Source organism: Stegostoma tigrinum, chromosome 20 (assembly GCF_030684315.1).
Source record: "Stegostoma tigrinum isolate sSteTig4 chromosome 20, sSteTig4.hap1, whole genome shotgun sequence".
NCBI lineage: Eukaryota > Metazoa > Chordata > Chondrichthyes > Orectolobiformes > Stegostomatidae > Stegostoma > Stegostoma tigrinum.
Window position 1 is genome coordinate 33741999 of NC_081373.1, and position 24478 is coordinate 33766476.

At 41.4% G+C, this 24478-nt stretch overlaps 1 protein-coding gene across 5 annotated transcripts in view; it reads left to right on the plus strand.

Annotated features, from left to right (window-relative positions):
- ptprea (protein tyrosine phosphatase receptor type Ea) overlaps window positions 1-24478 on the plus strand; it is a 296189-nt gene that overhangs the window by 170894 nt on the left and 100817 nt on the right. The window lies entirely within an intron of this gene.

Here is a 24478-nt window from a genome sequence, read left to right on the forward strand (position 1 = left end):
CTCACGTGACCTCCCACCCACAGCCTCCAACGTCATTGTTCCCCAACCCCACACCACCCACTCTATCTCCTTCCCAAAACCTACAGACCTGACTGCCCTGGTCGACCCATTGTCTCTGCCTGCTCCTGCCCCACCGAACTCATCTCCACCTATCTCGATTCTATTTCTCCCCCTTGATCCAGGAACTCCCTACCTATGTCCGTGACACCACCCACACAGTCCACCTCCTCCAAAACTTCCAATTCCTCAGTCACTAACACCTCATTTTTACCATGGACGTCCAGTGTCAATACACTTGCATTCCCCAAGCAGATGGCCTAAAGACCCTCTGCTCCTTCCTGTCCCACAGGCACGATCCGTCCCCCTCCACTGACACCCTCATCCGCCTTGCCAAACTCCTCCTCACCCTCAACAATTTCTCTTTCAATTCCTCCCACTTCCTACAGATAAAGAGAGTGGCCATGGGTACCTGCATGGGGCCAAGCTATGCCTGCCTCTTTGTAGGTTACGTGGAGCAATCCCTCTTCCGCACCTACACTGGCCCTAAACCCCATCTCTTTCTCCATTATATTGATGACTGTATCGGTGCCACCTCATGCTCCACGAGGAGCTCGAACAGTTCATCCACTTCACCAACACCTTCCACCCCAACCTCAAGTTCACCTGCACCATCTTCGATACCTCTCTCTCCTTCCTGGACCTCTTTGTTTCCATCTCTGACAACCACCTGGAAACCGATATCCATTTCAAACCCACCAACTCCCACAGCTACCTAGAATACACCTCCTCCCACCCACTTTCCTGCAAAAATGCCATCTCCTATTCCTAATTCCGTCGCCCTTGCCGCATCTGCTCCCAAGATGAGGTATTCCACTCCCAAACATCTCAAATGTCCTTGTTTTTCAAGGACCGCAACGTCCCCCCCTCAGTGGTCAAGAATGTCCTCAACCGTGTCTGCCACATTTCCCGCAACTCATCCCTCACATCCCTCCCCACTGTAAAAAACAAAATAGAATCCTCCTCATCCTCACGTACCACCCCACAATCCTTCAGATCCAACGCATCATCCTCCGACACTTCCACCATCTGCAATCCAACCCCATCACCAAAGACATTTTCCCCTCCCCACCCTTACCTGCTTTCCGGAGGGTCCACTCTCTCCAGGACCACCTTGTCAGCTCCACGCTCCCCTCCAGCCCCACCACACCCAGCACTTTTCCCTGCAACAGCAGAAAGTGCTACACCTGCCCCCGCACCTCCTCTCTCACCCCCATACAGGCCCCAAGAAGACTTTCCTCATCAAGCAGATGTTCACCCGCACACCTGCTAATGTAGTATACTGTGTCCACTGTTCCCGTTGTGGCCTTCTCTACATCAGGGAAACCAGGCGGAGGTTTGGGGATCGCTTTGCGGAACACCTACGCTCAGTTCACACTAAACAGCTACACCTCCCAGTCTCAAACCATTTCAACTCTCCCTCCCATTCCTCAGACAGCATGCACATCCTGAGTCTTCTGCAGTGCCGCAATGATGCCACCCGAAGGTTACAGGAACAGCACCTCATATTCTGCTTGGGAACCCTGCAGCCCAATGGTATCAATGTGGGCTTCACAAGCTTCAAAATCTACCCTCCCCCTAAATCAGGGATCCCAAAATCAGCCCAGCTTGTACCCGCCTCCCTAACATGTCCTTCTTCCTACCTATCCCCTCCTCCCACTTCAAGCTCCACCCCCACTTCTACCTACTAGTCTCATCCCGCCCCCTTGACCTGTCTGTCCTTCCTGGACTGACCTATCCCCTCCCTGCCTCCCTATCCACACTCACCTTTACTGGATCCATCCCTGCCTGTTTGACAGGTCTGTATCCTCTTCACGTATCTTCTCCTCTGTCCATCTTCTATCTGCCTCCCCCTCTCTCCCTATTTATTTCAGAACCCCCTTCCCCTCCCCCATTTCTGAAGAAGGACCTAGGCCCGAAACTTCAGCCTTCCTGCTTCTCTGATGCTACTTGCCCTGCTGTGTTCATCCAGCTCTACACCTTGTTATCTCGTAAATAGGTGAGAATGGGTTGGCTGTACTGAAAGCAGAATATGTGATGACAGGGCTTGGGTTTGAGAAGGTGTTAAGAAGGTGTTCGAAGTTATGGAATTCGATATTGAGTCCTGAGCACTGCAGGGCCCCAGAGTGGGAATTGAGATGCTGCTCTTCCAGCTTATGCTATGCCTCAGTGAATCAATGGAGGAGGCCTGTGGCAGAACTGCTGGCCAGGGAACACAGTGGTGTGGCGAAGATGCTGGTAGTTGCAAGCTCAGGGTCATATTTGTGGAGAGAGTGTAGGTGTTCCACAGAGCAATCACCCAGTGTGTGTTTCATCTCCCCAGAATAGACGAGACCACATTACGAGCAGTGAATACAGTGGACTGGGGCAAGTGAAGTGCACTTAACAAGTCTGATGTGATGCCTAATGTGAATAACTTCCTCATGAATGAACGGATATTGAATTCTATGTACTTGCCACTGTAATATATGATTCCAATTGATAAGAAGGCTTGTTATGTTCAGTTATTTGTTGAATTACTGAAAATTGGTTTGAATTTTGAGCCCAATTTATAATTGGTACACATTTGAGGAAACTTTTATTTTAATTGTACTTTCACCCATGTGGCATAAAAAGTTAAGGAGTAGGAACACCAACAGGCCAAACAGCCTCTGAAGTGTACTTGCTCATTCAGTAATATGTCTGATGTGACCTTAGCCTTAGCTGTACATTCCTGCCTGTAAGCCTCAACTCCCAAATAGTTCAAAACTTTATTTCAGCCTTGACTATATGCAATCAATTAACAACTGAATCTAAACTAAAGACTTTTAATCATGCACAACACGGTAACGTATGTAGAATTGAAGCTGGATATGCTGTTGTTGATCCTGTGCAGTATCCTGAAGCAGAAACTGTGTGAAGCTTTTGGAGGGAATTACTTTACTGGAGTCACATTGTACTTTTAACTGTTGGGGCTAAATGAGGAATTCTGTTGAATGTGAGCGATTGGGAAGTGAGTAAGTATTTTGGAATTTTGTGCTTGGGTAAGAATGCTGCTTTATCAGATCTGTATTTTTATCTGGAGTCATCTGTACAGGAAAGCAACAAATAAATTCAGTCTTTAAAAGGGAGGTTTATATTGTCTGAGAGATTTGCTCTATCAAAGCTACATCTAAATTGCAGTAGTAGAATTTGTCACAGTAATTAGGCAGATATTTCCATAAGGCCATAAGAGCAGAGTTAGGTCATTTGGCTCATCAAGTCTCCTCTGCTATTTGATCATGGCTTATATGTTTGAAAAATGAAACAAATGAGAAAGTACAGCACAGGAACAGGCCCTCCAAGCCTGACCAACCATCATCCCCTAATTAATCTAAAAGCAAACTTGCCATTTTTTGATCCATATCCCTCTGTTCCCTCCCTATTCATATACCCATCTAGGTGCCCCTTAAATGTCTTCACTGTGCCTGATTCCACCACCTTTTCTGGTAGTGCATTCCTGGCTGCCACCACTCTCCATGTGAAAAACTTCCCTCACACATCTCCCTTAAACTTACCCCCTCTAACCTTGAATCTGTGCCCCCTTGTAAATGAAACTTCAACCCTAACTAAAAGATTCTGACTAACCACCCTAACTGTGCCTCTCATGATTCGACAGATCTCTCTCAGGTCTCCTTTCAGCTGCTATCTTTCAAGTGAAAACAATCCTGTTTTTTAAACCTTTCCTCATAGCTAATGCCCTGGAGACCAGGCAACATCCTGGTGAACCTTCTCTGTTGTCTCTCCAAAGCTTCCACATGTTTTCGTTAGTGTGGTGACCAAAACTGCACACAATATTCCAAGTGTGGCCTAAAAAGGGTTTTATATAGCTGCAACATGTTTTGCCAACTCTTGTACTCCATGCCCTGGACGATGAAGCCAAGCATGCCATATACCTTCTGAATCATCTTGGCTACCTGTGTTGTCACTTTAAGAGAACTGTCGACTTAAGAGTTCTGCCAGTTGCAGTATAATTCCCACCTAAATTTGATCATCCAAAATGTACCACCTTGCATTTGTGTGGATTAAAGTCTATCTGCCATTTCTGTGCCCAAGTCACCAATCTAGCTATATCCTATTGTATGCTTTCACAATTGTTGGCAATTCCACCAACCTTCATGTCATCAGCAAACTTGCTTATCAGACCACCAAAATCTTCCTCCAGATCATATACATATACATTACAAACAACAAAGGACCTAAGACTGACCCCTGTGGAACACGACTAATTACTGGTCTCCTTTCTGAAAAACATCCTTCCACCACTACCCTCTGTCTTCTATGACCAAGCCAGTTTTCTATATATCTGGCCAGGCCACCAAAAACCATGTGATTCTAGTTTTTGTACCAACCTGCCATGTGGAACTTTATCAAATGCCTTACTAAAGTCCATATAAACTACATCCATAGTCCTTCACTCATCAATTATCTCGTTATCTCTCCAAAAAATTCAATCAGGTTGGTGAGACATGGCCTTCCCCAGACAAAACCATGCTGCCTGTCTCTAACTAGTCCATTTTTTTTTCAAATGCGCATATATCTTGTCCCTCAGTATCTTCTCCCAGAGCTTCCCCACCACAGACGTCAAGCTCACTGGCCAGTTTTTACTGGATTATCCCTGCATCCTTTCTGAAACATGGGAACAACATTCGCTAATCTGCAGTCCTGTGGAGCTTCACCTGTGGTCAACGAGGATGTGAAAATATCTGCCAATGCCCCAGTTATTTCCTCCCTTGCCTCTCTGAGTAAGCTGGGGTAGACCCTATCTGGCCCTGGCGACTGTCTATCTTCATGCAATTTAGGATTCCTAAAATGTTCTCTTTCAATATGTTGACATTCCCTAGAACATTCACACAATCATCCCTGACCTCAACATTAGTCATGTCCTTCTCCTTCATGACCGATACAAAGTACTCATTCAGGATCTCCCCCACTTCCTGTGGTCCTATGTATACCTTCCCTTCTTCATCCATGAGTGGGCCTACTCTTTCCCTTGTTACCCTCCTTCTCCTACGATATGCATAAAAAGCCTTGGGATTCTCCTTGACCCTGTTTGCTAAAGACATTTCATGGCCCCTTTTTGTCTTCCTAATTCCGCATTTAAATTCCTTCCTAATTTCTCTGTATTCCTCCAGGGCTTTGTCAGTTTGTAGCTGTCTAGGCTTGTCATTTGCTTCCCTTTCTCTTTTGACTAACCTTACAATTTTCCTTGTCACCCATGCTTCCAGAATCCTGCCATTCCTATCCTTTAGTTTTGCAAGGACATGCATGTCCTGCGCTTTAGTCAATTGGTCTTTAAAAGCCTTCCACGTGCCAGAAGTAGATTTGCCGTCAAATAACGGCTTCCAATTCACATTCTCCAGTTCATGTCTAATTTGGATAAAATTGGCGCTTGCCCAATTGCTCAACTGAGGGCCTCTTGTGTCCTTTTCCACGTTTACTCAAATTCTTGTGGAGGTATGGTCACTATGCATGAAATGCTCTCCTAATGAAACATCAATCACCTGTCCTGGCTCATTCCCTAGGATGAAATCTAATACGGCCTCCTGTCTGTTTGGATTGTCAACATACTGCCTCAAAAAGCCCACCTGGACACATCTAACAAATTGCTCTCCATCCAAGGCCCTGACTCTAAGGGAGCCCCAATCAATAAGAGGAAAGTTGAAGTCACCCACCACAACTACCTTACTTTATTCACACTTTTCCAGTATCTGACTACATATTTGCTCCTCTGTCTCCCGTGGGCTTTTTGGAGGTCTTTCAAAAATCCCAACATTGTGATTTCACCCTTCCAATTGCTCAGCTCCACCCATAATGCCTTACTGCAAGATCCCTCGACACGGCTGTGAGGTGATCCCTAATCAACAGTGCAATTCCCCCAAGCCTTTTGTTTCCCTCTCTGTGCTACCTAAAACAGCATTATCCAGGAATGTTAAGTTGCGAGTCCTCTCCCTCCTTGAACCATGTCTCTGTAATGGCAATAACATCATAATTCCATGCAGTAATCCATTCTCTTAGTTTACCAGACTTACTCGCTATACTTCTTGCATTGAAGTAAAAGCATATCAGTCTTCCAGTCCCTCTGAGACCTGTGACTTCCCTGTGCCTGCTCTTAGTCTGTGCAATGAATATCTCAGTCACGCTTTTGTCCCCAGTCCCTGAACTTACTGGCCTAGTGTTCCGTTCAGTGACATCAAGTACCCTGGCACCAGAGAGGCAATACATTATCTTAGAGTCTCATTCATGGTCACAGAAATGCCTATCTGTGCCCCTGACTGTCGAGTCACCTGCTACTATTGCTCGCCTAGACTTTACCATACTTTTCTCTACAGCAGAGATAGTAGGAACTGCCAATGCTGGAGTCTGAGATAACAAGGTGTAGAGCTGGATGAATACAGCAGGCCCGGCAGTGTCAGAGAAGCAGGAAAGCTGACGTTTTGGATCTGGACCCAGAATCCCCTTCCTCTCCCCCTTTTCTGAAGAAGGGACCAGACCCAAAATGTCAGCTTTCCTGCTCCTCTGATGCTGCCTGGCCTGCTGTGTTCATCCAGCTCTACACCTGTTCTACAGCAGAATCAGTTGTAGTGCCACAGGTCTGGCTACTGCTAGTACTATCTCCTGAGCGGCTATCCCCGCAATAGTATCCAAAATGGTACACCTGTTTGAAAGGGGATTAGCCACAGGACACTCCTAAACTACCTGCCTTCCTTTCCTGGTGGTCACTCACCTATCTGCCTGGACCTGTGATGTGAACACCTCCCTAAAGCTAATGTCTATCAGTCTCTCTGCTCCCTTTTTGCACCACAGTGTGTGCAGCTGCTTCTCTAACTGTACCACGCAGTCTGTGAGGAGCTGCAGCTGGTCACACTTCCTGCAAATGACGTTGTCAGGGACACTTGACTGTTCTTTGATTTCCAACATCTGTCAGGAGGAGCATACCACCACCCTAACTGCCATCTCTGCCCTTTTACACTTAAAAACAAAGAATCTTACCTTGCTTCAACAACTCTATTTTCCTACCTTCTCCCCACAACCCTTAAACCCCCTACCCATCTTAAATATACTGAATGACTGGCTTCCGCAGCCTTCTGCGGCAACAGATTAAGTACCCTCTGGCTGAAGAAATTCCTCCTCATCTCAATTGTAATGGGTTGTCCCTTCATTCTGAGGTTGTACTCTGGCGTCCTATTCTCTTGTACTGGTGGAAACATCTTCTCCATGTACATGCTATTCAGGCCTCTCAATATTATTTAAGTTTTGTTGAGATCCCCTTCATCCTTCTCAACTCCATCAAGTACAGACCCAGAGTCCTCAACTGCTGCTGATATGACAAGCCCTTCATCTGTGAGATCATTCCCGTAAATCTCCTTTGGACTTCTTCCAATGTTGGCACATCTTTCTTTTGACACAGAGCCCAAAGAAAGCTAAATGGATTTCAGATACAGATCCTGTATGGAATGGCAGAGCAGGGTTTTGTTTTGTATCAAACTTACATCTGATCCTGAGAGATTTGGCTCCTGGCAGCAGTCACCATCTACTGTTTAGTAAAGAGAGCTGAAATGTGAGCCTAGATATTGAGTTTTAATAAACTACTTGATGCAGGTACTGGGGTTGGGAAAGAATTGTAGTTGCAGTTAAAGCTCTAAATTACACCCTGTTAGTGTCCACATGCCATCCAGCGCATTGTGGCCGTTTGCTATGTCTTAACTTGCAACTTGGCTGGTATTAACAAAATCAGCATAAATCAAATATTAAGCTTGGGACTATGTATATTTCAGTTACCTTGTGGATAAATTTATTGGGCAATCAGAACAATATTCTACAGTGTCCACTGAGAAAGACCAAGCTTTTCTGTAGCACCAAGAAGACTAGTGGATGAGCTACCATTCGATAGACAGCTTCTGGGAGATCAGGGATACCTGTTGGCTGAGCCTCTGAATAGTAGCCATGGGATGACCTAATGGGATGCATTCTGCTGCCAAGCTGTGTACATAATAGAACTGCTGAAACAAAAGATCTGTTGCCTAGATTGGTTGCTGAGAAACTTGCCATACAACTGACAAAGATCAACAGTATTATCGTAGTCTGGGGAATGCTTCATAAGTCTTTCAGTTCACAAGGCAGATACATTACAAACATATGACAGACAATCGCAATATTTAAGAGGCATCCTGACTGATACATGAATAGGTAGAGAATAGAGAGATACGGATTGTATAGAGGCAAAAGGCTTTTACTTTGGAAAGATGTCATGTGTCAGTGCAGGCTTCGTGGGCTGAATGGCCTATTCCTATGCTGTACTGTTCTTTGAAAGTACCAATTGGAATCAACAAGCTTGTCCTTGATAGTATACATTTAACTACATTAACAATGACATTATGGTAGACTGGGTGAGCTATCCCTTGAAAGAGGGGAGAGAATGGACACAAGAAGCCTGCAGTTTCAGTTATGTTACATATATGTCCTTTAGTGGGGACTGTTAATTGTTTATTCATTGTGTTTTAATTATATACAGGTGGTGGGCATTAACTATAAATAGAAGCACTCTTGAAATTTTTTGAGTTAGTAAATGACAGCTTTTAATCTGTGTCTTAAATGCTTCTGAAAATGCATGCTGATTTGTTTTAGTTATCTTCTTCATCTTGGTTTCTACCCGGAAACAGGGACCCCCACTGGAATTCCATCATTATCCATGGTAAATTCTTACAGTACCGTCAGCATCTGGAGATCCAATTTCCAGGTTCTTCTTTAATTGTGTGCTGCAGTCAGAAGATTTTAATAAAATTCAAACTGACTCAAAGGCCCGGAGCTAACCCATTGATTATGCGATCTTCCTCTGCAGGAACACAAGAATTAGTAGCATGCAAATGGATATTGAGGGAGGTTTTAAGAAAGTGTTCTTGGAACAGTGAAACATACATCCAGAATAAATGTCGTTCCTTAGCCTAATAGTAGAGAAATCCGAGGAGTTTGTACCATGAAATTATACAGTACACAAGAGGCCATTCAGCCCATTGACTTCACACCAGGAAAAATACGCCACTACCTCCACACGTCATACTTCCCTGCACTAGGCCCATAGCCCTGAACATTATGGCACTTCATGTGTTCATCCAAGTACTTTTTTAAAGTTCATCAGGTGACCTGCTTCAAATACCCTCCCAGGAAAGCATTCCAGATGCCCACCACACACTGGGTAAAACAAAATTGTCTCCTCAATTCCCCTCTAGACCTTCTGCCTTTCACTTTAAAAATGTTCCCTCTTTTTCTTAACTCTTTGACCAAAGAGAATAACTGCTTTCTATTCGCCCTGTCCATGTTCCTCACTGATGAAAACACTCCATGTGATTTTGTAGCTGACTGGAAGGAAAGCTATGGAGTCATACAGCATGGAAACAGACCTTTCGGTCCAACTCACTCACGCTGACTACACATCCCAATGTGACTCAGTCCCACTCACCAGCATTTGGTCCATATCCCCCTAAACCGTTGTTATTCATATACCCGTCCAGATGCCTTTTAAATGTTGTAATTGTACCCATCTCCACCACTTCCTCAAAGAGCAAGTATTTTTGCAAGCATGTCATTGTAGACCACTGGAAAGAGATAACCAGATTGGATACTCACTTACCTTGGCAAATTTATTGAGTATGTTCAATTTCTACATCATTCTAAGATGATGGCCTTTTTAGTGCCGACACTACATTCACCTTCTCACCTTCTAAAATTGCCTTAACAATTTTCATGAAAAATGCTCACCATATCCCAGAAATGGCTCACCTTTGCCAAGACCTCCCTTTATATCATCTCAGGGCTCAAACTCTAAATGTTCTCCGCCTTTTGGGACACGTGGCTCCTTTCCATGTACAAAAGAGGAAATGAGAGTGCAGCTTTACAGTACTCCACTTTGCACTTTGAACACCGAGAATATTCCAGTCTCTTAACCATTGCACTCCCTGCACATGACACAAATCAAAATGGGAACATACAATATCTTCACAAGGAGGCAGAAAAAATTCAGGGACGTTCTTCAATGTGCTAATCAGGGGCTAGAGTGTAGTTAAAACTCCAGTATTCTTGAGCCCTTGAAGGCTGTACTACTTAATTTAGTCTTTCATGGGCAGTGGGCATTGCAGCCTGGACAAGCATTTATTGCCCTTGAAGGTAGTGGTGAGCAGTCTTCTTGTACAATTATGTACAGTCCCGTTAGGTAAGGAGTACCAGAGTTTTGACCCAGTCACAGTGAATGTATGATGATAACGTTCTCAGTCAGGATGATGTATGGCTTAGAGGGGAACTTGAAGTGGTGGCATTCTCATACATCTGCTGACCATTCTTCTGGGTTGTTGGGCTTGTATGTTTGGAAGGTGTTTTCAAAGGAGCCTAGATTAATTGCTGCAGTGTATCCTATAGATGGCACATACTGCTGCCACTGTACATTGAGGGTGTGAATGTTGCAGGCGGTACATGTATTGCCAGTCAAACAGCTGCTTTGGCCTGGATGGTGCCAGACTGTGCACTGAACCATAAAATAGGGATTGCACCAGTTAAGAATGTTTCAGCCTAGTCAAGAGTTACTTGAAAATTTGCTTCAACTGAATGAATGCTTATAAAAAATATTATATCATGAGAAGAAATGCAAGTTTCTTTTTGATATTCTAAAATAGCTTTTCACTTTATGAAATTAGTCCTACTTTTTCATCTGTGCAATAGGTATAAAATGTAAAAGAACACTAATTATAAATACTGTTGGGAGTGTCATGTACAGCAGATGTGATTTTTAAATAGTTCTGAAATATGGGCTATATATTGTACATTAAAAATAAATTAAGGCCCTGAAGTATTAACCTTTTCTTCAGATCCCTGTGTTTGTTGAAACTGGCAGCAAGTTCAGGGTGATCCGTTGAGTTATCCTGAAACATAATTGTTCCAGTGATTCCAGCATTACTCAGTTGTGGCTACACGAGGCTAGATGCAGGCAGGTTAAAGCTAAATGACTATATTCCCAAACTGGAACCGTACTTGTGGTTAAGTAACCTATTGGTAATAAATATGTAAACTCACTAGTATAGAATGGTCCCTCAGTTAAGATGTTGCAAAGCAACTGGCACAAAATTGAACGTCAAACAACGTAAAGCTTGCATTTATGTACAATATTTAATGCAATTTCACAATAGCATTATCCCACAATATTTGATATAAAGAAACAAATATGATATTAGAGCAAGTGCCAAAAAGTTGATTTCAGAGTGTCTTGGAGGAAGTAAAAAAGACTAGAAAGGCAGAGAAGTTTAAGGGGGAAATTCTAGAACTTGGGGTTTAAGTAACGGAAATTAAATCATTGGAAGAGCGATGGAAATTGGTCGGATGCTGAATTCTCAGAGGACTGTAGAGCCCAAGGAGAGTGCAAAAAAGTAAGGCTATGGAAGGTTATGAACTCATGTAGAAATATTTTACATTTGAGCCATTGCAGAACCAATAGTTCATGTGGATCTTTAATGACAGGGATGATGGTCTTGCATGGAGATGGTTTTGATTGTTTTGCATGTGTTACATTGTATATCAAGATTTATTGAGAATGACTTGGAACTATTAATAATGTTGCTTATTCCTTTTTTTAGGAAGCTGTGACCTGTAGAATGAGGCAAAATCAGATGACGTGGGAGAGAAACGCATGAATGATTAGTCAGAGAAGGGTTTGGACTGAGATGTATGGGATGGCTATTTTCACTTTGGATTTTGTTTTCTGTTGAGCGTTGAGAACTGCATTGTGCATTTTGTCCATCTCAGGCTACCATTATAACTTTGTTCAGGACCATCAAATTATATTTCAATCTGATTAAGGAATAAATACTGTTTTTTGTTTTTAGTATGCAAATTTAAAGATCCTAGGATACTTAGGCACAAGCTTCCATGGTTTTGAAAAAAAAATTAGACTTTACAAATTTAAATTGTAAAAAAATCTGTAATGTATGTAACAAACTTAAACAACTAGAATTAACATGAGGCAAATATGGAAAATAGATAAAGCAGAGTCAAAAATCCCGCAGAGCGTATCAAAATTAAATGCAGTCAAGACAGACTCTTCAGCAACTTCCCAGATCAGAGATGCTATTGATCACCAAATCCCATGAAATTTTGGTTTCTTTTTCCAGTTCTTCACTTTTGAAGACGGGTCTTTGGAGCTCCATCAATAGTCTCTCCTACTTGGACTCCATCAATAACTGCTCAAATCCTGGTAGTTTAGTCTCTTCTAGCATAGAGATCCCCAGGACTCCCGAGACTGCTCTGGAACATATAGTTTCAGCTTTTATCAAATAGCTAGTTTTACCAAACTACAACTGAATTCCTCTAAGAACCAAACTGTCTCAGTTGCATTAAGGAAATACTGAATGTTAACATTGATCCTGCTTAGTGCATGCCCTTTGCGATGTAACTTGTACACCTCTGTCTAGTTTTTTTTCCACCCTATGATTTGTATGCCCTTGCTTCCTATATCTGTCTGTACTATTTGTAACCAAAGTCTTTCACTGTGCTTAGGTATATTTGACGATCAATCAATCAATTAATAAAATGTATGAACCATTCACAATGATACCATACAAGAATATACCAACAAAGGGCATCTAAAAGGCAGAATAAAGGAATCTATGGTTTAACAATGCAAACAGCAGTTTTGCTTATTACAAGTTACAAGATAGGGAATATATAAAACATTGTTTACAGGTATGCAGCTTTCAGAAGGTTTATCTTCTTTCTGCAAACAACATGTTCACCTGATGATTTACGGAACACCTTGCAAGCATAACCTATCCTTAGATATGCATACTAGGCGTTCCAGTTCAGGATTACCAGCAAGAAACAGTGCACAGTGTCTCTCTCTCTCTATTTCTTGCTCTCTCTCCGACACATGCAGATATAGCTTGCAAATCTCCCACTCAAAGCAAAAAACAAGTCTTCATGGATCATTACAGACAGGCTTTTCATAAAGTGAAATATAATTCTAAATCACTGATGCACTATAACTTCATTTCTGATTAAGGTGTTGTCGTCTGTACCTGATCTATTGTGTTTTGATGTGCACTTAACCATTATTTGTACTTTCTCATTGATACAAGTGATATGATGTTTGGAAAGGGCAATGACAGGTTTTGCAGCCACAGGCGAAAAAGAAAAGAGGGCTTCTTTCTCGATATTTAGAGCTGAAGATTGGAAAATACTTCTGTGACACACAAACCTGTATGAGACAAATATAACTATAACTGAGAGGAAATGTTCTCCGAGTTGTTTTACACCCAAGAAAAGTACACTATACAAAACATGTGTCAGAATATGTACGAAACAGGAACAAACCAGGACAAATCACCAATGATGTACCTCATTGCAAAAAAATGTTACTTTGATTTTCACCATGTAAAACTAGAAAGCAGAGCACAAGTAATTGACTGTTGTCTCTCAATTCAACTTGCCAAAAAGCAAACTAGAAAAACAAGAGACTGCAGAACTATTGGCATTAACAAGTTTGTTGTCATTTTCAAAGTCCAGAACAACTGAAGCTTATCAATAATAACTACCAAACTCCTAAGTTTGACTCTGCTGAATGCTGTTCATTATTTGTATGTCAGTAACCTATCTGCAAAGCAACAGTAGTAGTCTCTTTGAGGTATAGCTTGGCCTGAAACTATTTCCACTGTGGCCTTGTTTACTCAAACTGGACGGATAGCCCTACTCCTGACATACAGTATATCATGGAAAAGGGGAGAGAAAAAGGGATCACTGTAAAGGTGGATGATCCTGAATTTTTTTGTTTCCTTTCAGACATAGCAACCAGCCTCATTTAACAGTGACCATTGGCTGCCCAGATGTAGATATATCCAAACACAGGGGTATCTGTCAATACATATGAAATAAAATGTCCAACAAACTTCTGAACAGCCCCATTTTATGTGAATTGGAGAGTAGAAAATGCTTGCCTTTCAACAGCAGCAAACCAGTAAAGATCTTGGGACTTTTGAAATGCCAGCTTCATCCAAAGATGCTAAAATAAATGCTGTATTCTGTGTCATTTCTGAAGAACATGACACCTACCAGTTCCAAAGAGGCAACAGATTGCACACTATTGCATTTACATAAGAAATTTCTATGCATCCCAACAACATTCCTGAATTATATACTGGCTGCTTCACTGGCATTGGCAGACTGAAGGGTGTTGCACACTCGCTGCATGCAGACTTTAATGAGTCCCAGTTGTATGTCAGCAGCAGTGAATACCATTTCCAGGTTGGAAAGTGACAGAAAAGAAACTTTAGTATCTAATTGACCTTGACATTACTGAGGAAGTTGGGGATGTACCAAGCCCTGTTGTCAAGAAACCCAAGAGTGAGAAGCTGATTAGAATCACCATTAATAGGCAGTTACTGAGCCAAGAACGCAATGATAAAGACACTAAACACTAGCATTCATTATCGTAGAGAAAGTAAATGGTGCTAAACACTTTATTGAATTTGACCTACCATAAAAATGGATTTTAAAAGGTTGAGATAATGTGGAAATTCTCCATTCACATAGGACCTTTTGATGCAAGAGGCTCAACCTTTAGCTCAACTCAGCAGTGAAGATACTGCAGCCATAATTCAATACTTTCCTCAAGGAATTGAAGGTACATGAACATCCAGTGATTATATTCTTATTTAGTTACACTGAAACTGAAGGCGAGACATGCCTACTTCAATATCAGCAATGTCTTGATATGCATCAGAGGGTTTTAGCACTGTACTTAGAAAATATCAATGCAGTCAGGCAGTCAACCTCGTTTTGTGAAAACAAAGTATCTCTAATTTATTAAAGTAATAAGCAAGATAGGTAAACAAGTGTCTGTGGATTTGGTCTACTTCGATTCCTAGAAGTTATTTCATAAGGTGCCACATCTAAGGTTGTAACACAGAATAAGAGTTCTGTGTCAGTGTATCTGAATAGCATGGAAACAAAGAGTGTTAACTGACAGGCAATGGAGAATAGGTATAAAGGAGTAATTTTTGGGTTGCAGAATGCCATAGGGATCAGTGCTACGTCTTCAACTATTTACAATCTAATCAATGGATTGGAGGGATCACATGCAATGTTGCTAAGTTTGTTAATGACCCAGCTGCAGAGGTCAAGCTGGTGAATAGGGACTAGCTGGGTAGCTCTTTCAGGAGCTCATACAGACATGATGAGCTGAATGGCCTACTTCTGTACAGTAGAGTTGTATGATTCTACCTTGGGTAGAGAATCATTTGTAAAGAGGCCATGAGAAATATGCAAAGGGAGAATGAAAGATTGATTGAGTGGGTAATAATTTGTCAGGTGTGTTATAAATTAGAAAATGAGAACTTGTCAACTTTGGCAGAAAGAACAGAAAAGCAACATATAATTTAAATGGTCAGGGATTGCAGAACTCTGCGTTAATGATGGATATGAATGGCCTGGTATATGAATCACAATAGGCCACTATGCTGGTACCAAAGGTGATTAGGAAGGCAAAGGGAATTATGTTTGTTTCAAGGGAAATAGGATATGAAAACAGGAATGTATTACTAAAGTCGCACTGTGCATTTGTGAGACTACTTTCTAATTTAATGTTTAACAGATGTGAGTGTCACTGGCTTGGCCAGTGTTTATTGCTGTTTACTAATTGCCCATGAGAAGCTGATGGTGATCCGCCACCTTGAACAGCTACAGTCCAACAGTCCATAAAGTGTAGGCATACCCACTGTGCAGTTCGGAAGGGAGCTCCAGAATTTTGACCCAGCAACAGTGAAGGATTTGTAATAGCTCCAAATCAGGATAACGTGTGGCTTGCAGGAGAACTTGCCCATGTCCATATGGTTGGTAGAGGTCATGGGTTTGGAAGGTGCTGTTGAGTGGGCCTTGTGAGTTACTGCACTGAGTTGCTACTAATAGCTGCTACACACTGTTGTGTGTCGGTAGAGGAGGTCGTTAATGTTGAAAATGATAGATAGGGTTCCAATAAAACAGGTTGCCTGGTGCCAAACTGCTTGAGCTGAGTGTATTCCAGCACACTAGTAATGATGAAGGGTCAGAACTTGAAGTCGTATGGATTCCAAAATCCCAAAAGTGTATTTTTCAATGAAAAGGCGGAATCAGCCAAAAAGGCTACTGACAGAATTTAAATGGCTATTTAGAGAGAAAGAGAGAAAGTCAGAAACGCCACGTGAATATAACACCTAAAGGTGATAAAAAAAACCTCAGATAAGCCGAACTGTGATTTCTCATGACTACAATGATAATGGGATGCTAATGAAACCTTGCTCGACAGCAAGACACCTTTATAAGTATTCTAAAAAGCAAGCAACTTCGTAGGGAAGTGAGACTGTGCCCAGGAATTGGCCATGTGGTAAAGCACAGAATTCATGTGTTTGCCATATCAAGCAGCCACATTGTCTTTTTTTTTTGGAATCCTCTCAATATATCTGGATCACTTCGAGGACAGTAGTTTGAGTTTAGGGTGAATTTCAGAGATTTAGACTTTGGCGAAAACCTGTTATTGCCATTGTTCACCTCAGCAGTTTTTCAATCAGAGAGATAGTCATGTCAACATCAATGGAAGCAGTCATTTCAAAGCTTGACTAGATTTTTGTTTTGTTTAAATTCCTTTGAATAGTGAAAAGTCTCAATGGACTCCCAATTAACAGCAATTAATTCAGTAAATTTGTGAAATACCTGGGTCTCGCTGATAGAAAAATCATTCCTACTGAGCCTAGAGCTAATGGAGAGATTGAAAGATACTTCCATATTTTGTAAAAAGTGATATGTACAGGACAGTGGAGAGTAGATCCACTGTAGCTGTACCACTTTATCGCACTCCTGACATGACACTGGAAAGCTTCCAAATACACTTACTTTGCACATCCTATACAGACAGCTCTTCCTGAACCACACAGTGGAGCTCAGGATTGCAATATCTGCAAATGTGATGAAGAACAGAAAGATCAAATGATGTAAAATGAAATGTGTGGTTTAGTTGTTTCTTCATATATCTTTTAAAACCTACTTCTTATAGTGCTATGCCCACAGCAACAGCGTTGATGCCGAAACAATTGGTGACTTGGTAGCCAAGAAGATAAGTCAGAGCTGTGTCTGAAATGTGTGGTATGCCAATGAAGGACTCTTTCTTACATGCCAATTTACGATGGCTTGAGGCCCCATCTCTATTCAGTGTTAACCATTGTCTTCATGTAAGTGGTAGATGTCTGTGCCAACTGGGCATCTCGAAGGAGCTCGTTGGTATAAATGACAGAAACATAAGCCATTTTAATGCCAGCAGCAACCCTCAGTCACATCCAGTATGAAGGCAAGCCTGGGAAAGAGCAATCCTTTAGGAATTTCAGTAAAGGTGAATGGAATATCTGGGAGGGGTGAACCTATACCAGAAGCAACCTTCTATGTATTTACCTTCAGAGTTGCAAGTGGAAAGGCACTTGATCAAGTCAGGCTCAACAGTAGGCTACTGCTGCTTTGGAAGCCAGGACAAAACTTTTGTCTGCTTTAGAGATAATGGGAACTGCAGATGCTGGAGAATCTAAGATAACAAAGTGTGGGGCTGGATGAACACAGCAGGCCCAGCAGCATCTTAGGAGCACAAAAGCTGACGTTTCAGGCCTAGACATTTCATCAGGAAAGAGGGATGGAGAGACGATTCTGAAATAAACAGGGATAGAGGGGGAGGCGGACTGACCTATCCCCTCCCTACCTCCCCAACCATACTCTCCTCTCCACGTATCTTCTCCTCTATCCATCTTTGGTCCGCCTCCCCCTCTCTCCCTATTTATTTCAGAATCCTCTCCCTATCCTCCTTTTCTGATGAAGGGTCTAGACCGGAAACGTCAGCTTTTGTGCTCCTGACATGCTGCTTGGCCTCCTGTGTTCATCCAGCTCCACACTTTGTTATCTTTGTTATCTTCTGCCTGTTTTAACTCTGTAAAGTAACATCATTTTTCATTTTTTTTTCAGTTGCTTTGGAGGTCCCATTTAGACTGATTCTGTAAAAGTTAGTTTGAGAGGTCAGTGATACTTAGATAACACAGGCAGAATTTAGAACACACCACCTCTTTTCACACTCAAAAATTAGTTTAATAGTATCTGAATTCCCTTCTTTGGAATTCAAAGATCTTTTAATTGTTCATAATTTAATGATTTCTTTAAATAATTCGTCATGCTTTCTGCTCTGATTTATACACATCACCTTTGTAAAACACCACATACATGTGCGTGGTTTCCAGGGGAAAGTTTATAAGAACAGGATCTTAAATTAGGACTATTCTGCCCTCAAGTTAAAGTCTCTTTTTAAAGCTGCATGCTGAATAAACAGCATGTTCTATTTAAAGAAAAATCCTTCAGTTCTAGTTTTTGATTTAATGAAAGAGGCAGCTAGATGCCTTACTTTTGATGTTTGTCCAGTTGAATGTTTACATTGATTCAGTTTCCAGTCCAGATTTAGTCCAAGTGATGTAACTTCTGTGGAAGCACATGTCCACACTTCCAAGGCTGTGTCTTATTTAATGCGTAGCAAGTAAGTGGACTAAGAAGGCAGTCACAGCATATTGGCTTGATCAAGAATGACGACATTTAAGGAGACATGCATGACATAACAGAGTAGCAGGAAACCCTCAACTGTGTTTGCATTTCATAAAAGCATCTATTGATGCTTAGTCTTGAATGAAAAAAAAGCACTTGGTTTAATTTGCATCCCTCAAAATGTTTTCATTGCACAAGTTTGTCACGGTAAGTACTTGTTTGATCTGTTCGAATAATAAAATCCTAGTTTTGAAAAAGAATAAATAGGTGATGCTTTATGATATTTGCAGATTTTTATGTAAAAGTTAAAAAGTTTAAAATTCTAAATTTCTAAATCTTCATAAAAAATCTGTCAACGACTTGTGCATAATAGAAATAACCACAAACTTTTGGCTGAATAGTTATTTCAGCAGTGGTAAAGTTAGATTCATGTTTTACTCTTGTTCATTAATGGAGTTCAATCCTTACATTATGGCATGTAATGACGGGAGAAACAACTATGGACTTCTACTGGATATTGTGATGCAAGGACTATCTCTTGATACCCAGAACTTTTTGCTTGTGCAGTAGTTTGAAAAGCCTCTCTCTGAAATATTCAATGTTAAGTAGAGACGGTTAGTTCTCCTCAAGTTAACTACTTCATTCACAAGACTGTGCTATCCCAACTATTCCTAATTAATTACTGTGTTCACTCTCTTTTGACTTAACTGCTACTTGGAGGATTTGAGGGCTACCTGCCTTGGCAGCAGGCTCAAAGACAATATTGAACGGCTTCCAGATGTTACATTGTGTGTGGTATTACAAGATTAGGAACAGTGAACTGGCTTCCTCTTTTTCACATTCTTCTGTTGACTGCAATAAATATATTAAATTCTTTTTAGCCCACAGCTATCTTAGTTTGCTAGCTCACTTGCATCAACAATAATGAGCCATTTGCAAGGTTTTCTTGAAAGAGAGCTTTTGTTACTTAGCCCGAGAAAACTAAAAAAAAAGTGAAATCCAACACGCATACATGTAGACACCAGTACAAAGTTTTAATAAGGTATAGGTGTCCATTGCAAAAGGGAAGGTGAAGTTTAAAGGACCTGAGAGTCCTTTAAAGTGGTAAGTCTTAGCCTGAGTCTGTAGTTGTTTGGTTGATGTCTTATATCCTCAGTCAGTGGTAAAGATTACAGATATCTTCTGCTTTCTCAGTGATTGGCAGTTTCTCCAATTTGCTTCATTATGCTGTGGTTTTTCAAGAGACTGAGGAAAACCTGGGAGAAAGAAAGAGACTTCCAGTTCTGATGTTCAGAATTCATTTTTCTTTTGGCTGCTGCTCTGCCAAAGCAGCTGCTTCAAATACAGTACTCATATGGATCATTTACAGGCAAGTCTTTCAACTCAAGATGTGAAGTCTAAGGCAAATAGGAGATTGATCACTTTTGATAACTAAGTTAATTTTATTTCAGGCTGGTTCTTATTCACTGATGTATTCGTGATTTAGCTTAATTTGTGGTCAGCTGATTGCTGTGACCATTTTAAGAGAGTGATTTTATTTTCCCCTTTCTCAAAAATAAGTCTATGCAGTTAAAGTTCCAGGTATTGAAATCATATGTGAGAAGTCACAAATTTATAGTTTGTATTTTACCACAGTCATAACAATGAAAAGTATGAGTTTTGGGTAAGGAGATTTGCTGTTTTCTGTAAACAAATGATCTGGTGCTGTTTACTTTTTAAAATGTATTTATTCATTTGATGGATGGATAGTTGAAGGTGTGGCTGGTAAAGCCAGCATGCATGCTCATCCCTAATTGTGTTCAGGAAGGTGATTGGTGACCAACTTATAAACAGCTACAGTGGGCGTAGTGGAATAACCCCCATGGTGCTGGTAGGCACGAGGTCCATGATCGATACCCTTCAGAGATTAGAAGATTGAAAGGTAATTTCATTGAAAGGTATGAGATTCTGAGAGGCCTTGGTAGGATGCATATTTCAAGGATATTTCCTCCTGTAGGAACAAGACAAGCACTAGTGGGCACAGTTTGGGAATGAAACTGAGATGGGGATATTTTTCCTTTCAAATGATTGTTAGTCCAAGGCATTCTCTTCTCCAGAAAAAAAGTGGAGGCTGGGCTGTCAGATAAATTAAGACTGAATTCCATTTTTATTTGATAGACAAGGTAATGTAGTATTTTTTGGGGGGTTGAGGTGGGAAGAGGAGGTGTGGTTGTAGATGAGTCTGGGCACACTCATGGAGTTGAGATTATCAGGCAATCTGATAGAGCAGGCTTGTTGGGCAGAATAGCATACCCCTGTTCTGAAGTCCCAAATTCCTGCATCCACGATTTTGGCTCAATAACGATGAAGGAGAATAGACATACGTGCAAGAGAGAATAGTATGTGAAATGGAGGGAAGCTTGCTGGTTGCTCCTTTCTTAAGTGCCTGTGGCATTTGTCACACTAGCTGACAGAGTTTCTAGATTTGGAAGATGCTGCTGCAGAAGATATAGTGTGATGTGCTGGCGTGTATTTTGTATAATAATCATGTGCCAATCTTGGGGGAGTGAATGTTGAAAGAGGTGGGTTGGGAGGCAGTCAAGAAGGCTGTTTTGTCCCGGATGGTATTGACCTTCTAGAGTTTTTTTATGGATCAGCCAAGTAAAATTGTAGAAAGAAAATAATTCTTAAATCAGATTAACAGAGGCATGAATTGACAGTGTTTGGAGGATTTGAGAAACAATACGTAGTTTATTCCACTCGGATAACTGGCATTTCAGATTTTAGGTGTGGGGGGCAGACACGTGTATGTGCACTGAAAGTAAGCTTTGAGTACATGCCAGTGGATATCCTCCTGGCAAACTCTTACAATGCTCAATTTCAGAGGACAACATCAAATTTCCTTCCAGTGCAACTATCAAATTCATCATACATTCAATTTCAGTGGGAATGAGAGATTATATTTGCACTGCAATTGACGAAACTAGCTTGGAAATTAGAAACAAACATGCCAGTGGATGCACAGATTACATCTATAGCCCTTGCACTGATGGATTGCTGTGCAGTTTCATGTACCTTTAATATGTGGGACATTGATTCACAAAATAGAGCAAATTAAAAAGTGTCCCTGAGATTAATGACATGAGCCACTTTCTTTCTGATTTTCCCTGTATTGAATCAAGCCTCTAATCACCAATTCAACTGTGCAATCTAAATTAACGTCAGTAAATGAAGATGTTTTAAATAGTATCACTGCCTAATTAAATCTGAAAATGCTTGGGGTCACTTGGCCCAATTGCCCTTTGAAACCATGTCTGGCACCTTCCCTAGCCCTGCAAAGCATTGTTTGATCCCTAACTGGATGCTGATTCCAATACACATAAGAAATAGGAGAAAGAGCAGACTATTTGGCCCTTGGAGCTTGCATCCATAACCCTCAACTTTCTTTACATCAAAAATCTGTCTAACTCAAGCTTGAATATATTCAATGATTCATTCTACTCCGCTGCCTGGGATAGAGAATTCGAAAAGATAATGACCCTTAGAGAAGAAATTCTTCCTCATCTCCATCTTAAATTGATGACCTCTTATTTGAAGCCGTACCCTCCATTCTAGATCCCATGTGAGAGAAAATGTTCTTTCAACATCTACCCTGTCAAGATCCCTCATGTTTCAATAAGATCTCCTCCAGTTTTTAAAACATTAATCAGCTTTGGAGTAACCTGCCTCATTCCAGGAATCAGCCGAGTGAGCCTTGCCTGATTTGCAGTCAGTACAGGTGTATCCCTCAAGAAAGACCAAATCTGTACATGGTGCACAAGAATATTAATAAAATATTTTGATCTCAACGCAACATTTGGCGAGGCTTGCAAAAAACTGGGTCAGTGTCCATGACCTAGGTAAATAAAGATTAGCCAGGGTTTTGCGCTGCTGCTTACCAAGCAGTGACATATACTGGAACTGTTACAGGGTAAACAACTGCTGAACAATGCAACAGACATTACCAAGTCATGGCAGACTATTGTGTTAACCAAGAACTAAAACCTTGTTTAAAATGTCAGAGAAAATTGTCAGAATAACTGAAAAACATACTTTGCTGATTATTTCTTAAGATATGTTGTCTTTTCTCACCAGCATGACCAAGTCCTGAGTCAGCTTCTTATCCCGACATCATGTGTTTGCCTCCTGTTGGATTCTGTCCATTGAGCCTTGTGCCTGTGAGCAACAAGAGGAGGAGGAGGGTGATATTCCAGAGCCCATCTGATTTTGTTCTCTTGCTGCTGTCAAATCCTCAATCACAGTACCTCAGTAGGGATACAGCTTCTCTCTTCTATGTCCCTAAAAGGATACATAAGGATTGTTCTCAAACATAAAACTGTAGGCCAACTGCCTGATTTACACTTCAGTGGAGTGCAATGAAATGATAAACCTGGACAGTTTCTCTAAGGTTCTAACTTCAATGACTGTTTAATACTTTGGCGGCAAGTGAAAACTCTATCTTCTTGCTCCCTCTCTCTATTATTGCCAGGAGGGGAAGTAGACATACAAGTCCCTCATTTCCGTAATAGTGCGCAATAACGCTGGGGTCTTGCCAACAACATGTCATTCCAGATGTCATTGGCAAAACTGAATGCCATATACACTATCTCCATTTTTTCCTGGTTCTGATGTGATTACAATCAAAAAGTGACGTGATAACATCATGCACGTGTGTGAAATGCAGTAGGGACTTGCTTTTTATTGCTGAAAGCAGCCATCAGCTGACAACGCAACAGCTAAGGGGAGTCTATAAGAAAAGCGCCCTAATCAAACAGGGAAGTTCTTTATCATGGCCACAACTTTCTTGAGCAGCAATGTTTCCACTAACAAAATACTCATGAGCACAAAGGTGGCACAATTAAATTTTACTTGCAAATAATTACATTGGCTTCACTTTGTTCATGTGTGCATCATTGTTGTTGGTTGAGACTCGCTTAGTCAGAAAACTAAGCATACTGGCACTCATCATGGTTGGAATGCATTCATGTTTACAGGGAGTTTGGGACATTTCCTTTATTTGGAAGAAACTGTGTTGTTTTAGCAATCATTCTTTATTACATGTTCATGTTAGTATCCAGCATTTGTCACCACTCTGTGGTACACAACTGAACTTACACTGTCAGTTGGCCCTCCCTTCAATGCATTATAAAGCACTTGTTGGTATGCTATCTTGGCAGGAGTAATTGAAATGTTACAGGTGAATTCAAAAACCTGTGTGATTCTGCGGATCGATTCCCTGAGGTGGACACATTATAGATTTGATGCTGTGTGCTATTTAAGCCCTTAATTTCTTCCTTTCATTGATTATACACAACACCATGTCCTGATCTCTCCCTATGCACAATCCCCCTTTCCAATCGAATAATACTTGCCAGCACCAAACCTCAGGCAAGCTGCCATTCTCTTGCTCCCTTCACTTTGCCATAGAATTCAGTAATGAAAGCCTGTGATCTTTCTGGTTAGGGGCGGCACAGTGGCTCAGTGGTTAGCACTGCAGCCTCACAGCGCCAGGGACCTGGGTTCAAGTCCACCCTTGGACGACTGCCTGTGTAAAGTTTGCAAATTCTCCCCATGTCTGCGTGGGTTTCCTCCGGGTGCTCGGGTTTCTTCCCACAATCCAAAACTGTGCAGGTTAGGTGAATTGGCCATGCTAAATTGCCCATAGTATTCACGGGTGTGTGGGTTATAGGGGGATGGGTCCGGGTGGGATATATCAAGGGGCGGTGTGGACTTGTTGGGTCAAAGGGCCTGTTTCCACACTGTAGGGAATCTAATCTAAAACCATCTTCAAATAATCATGAACAATGTA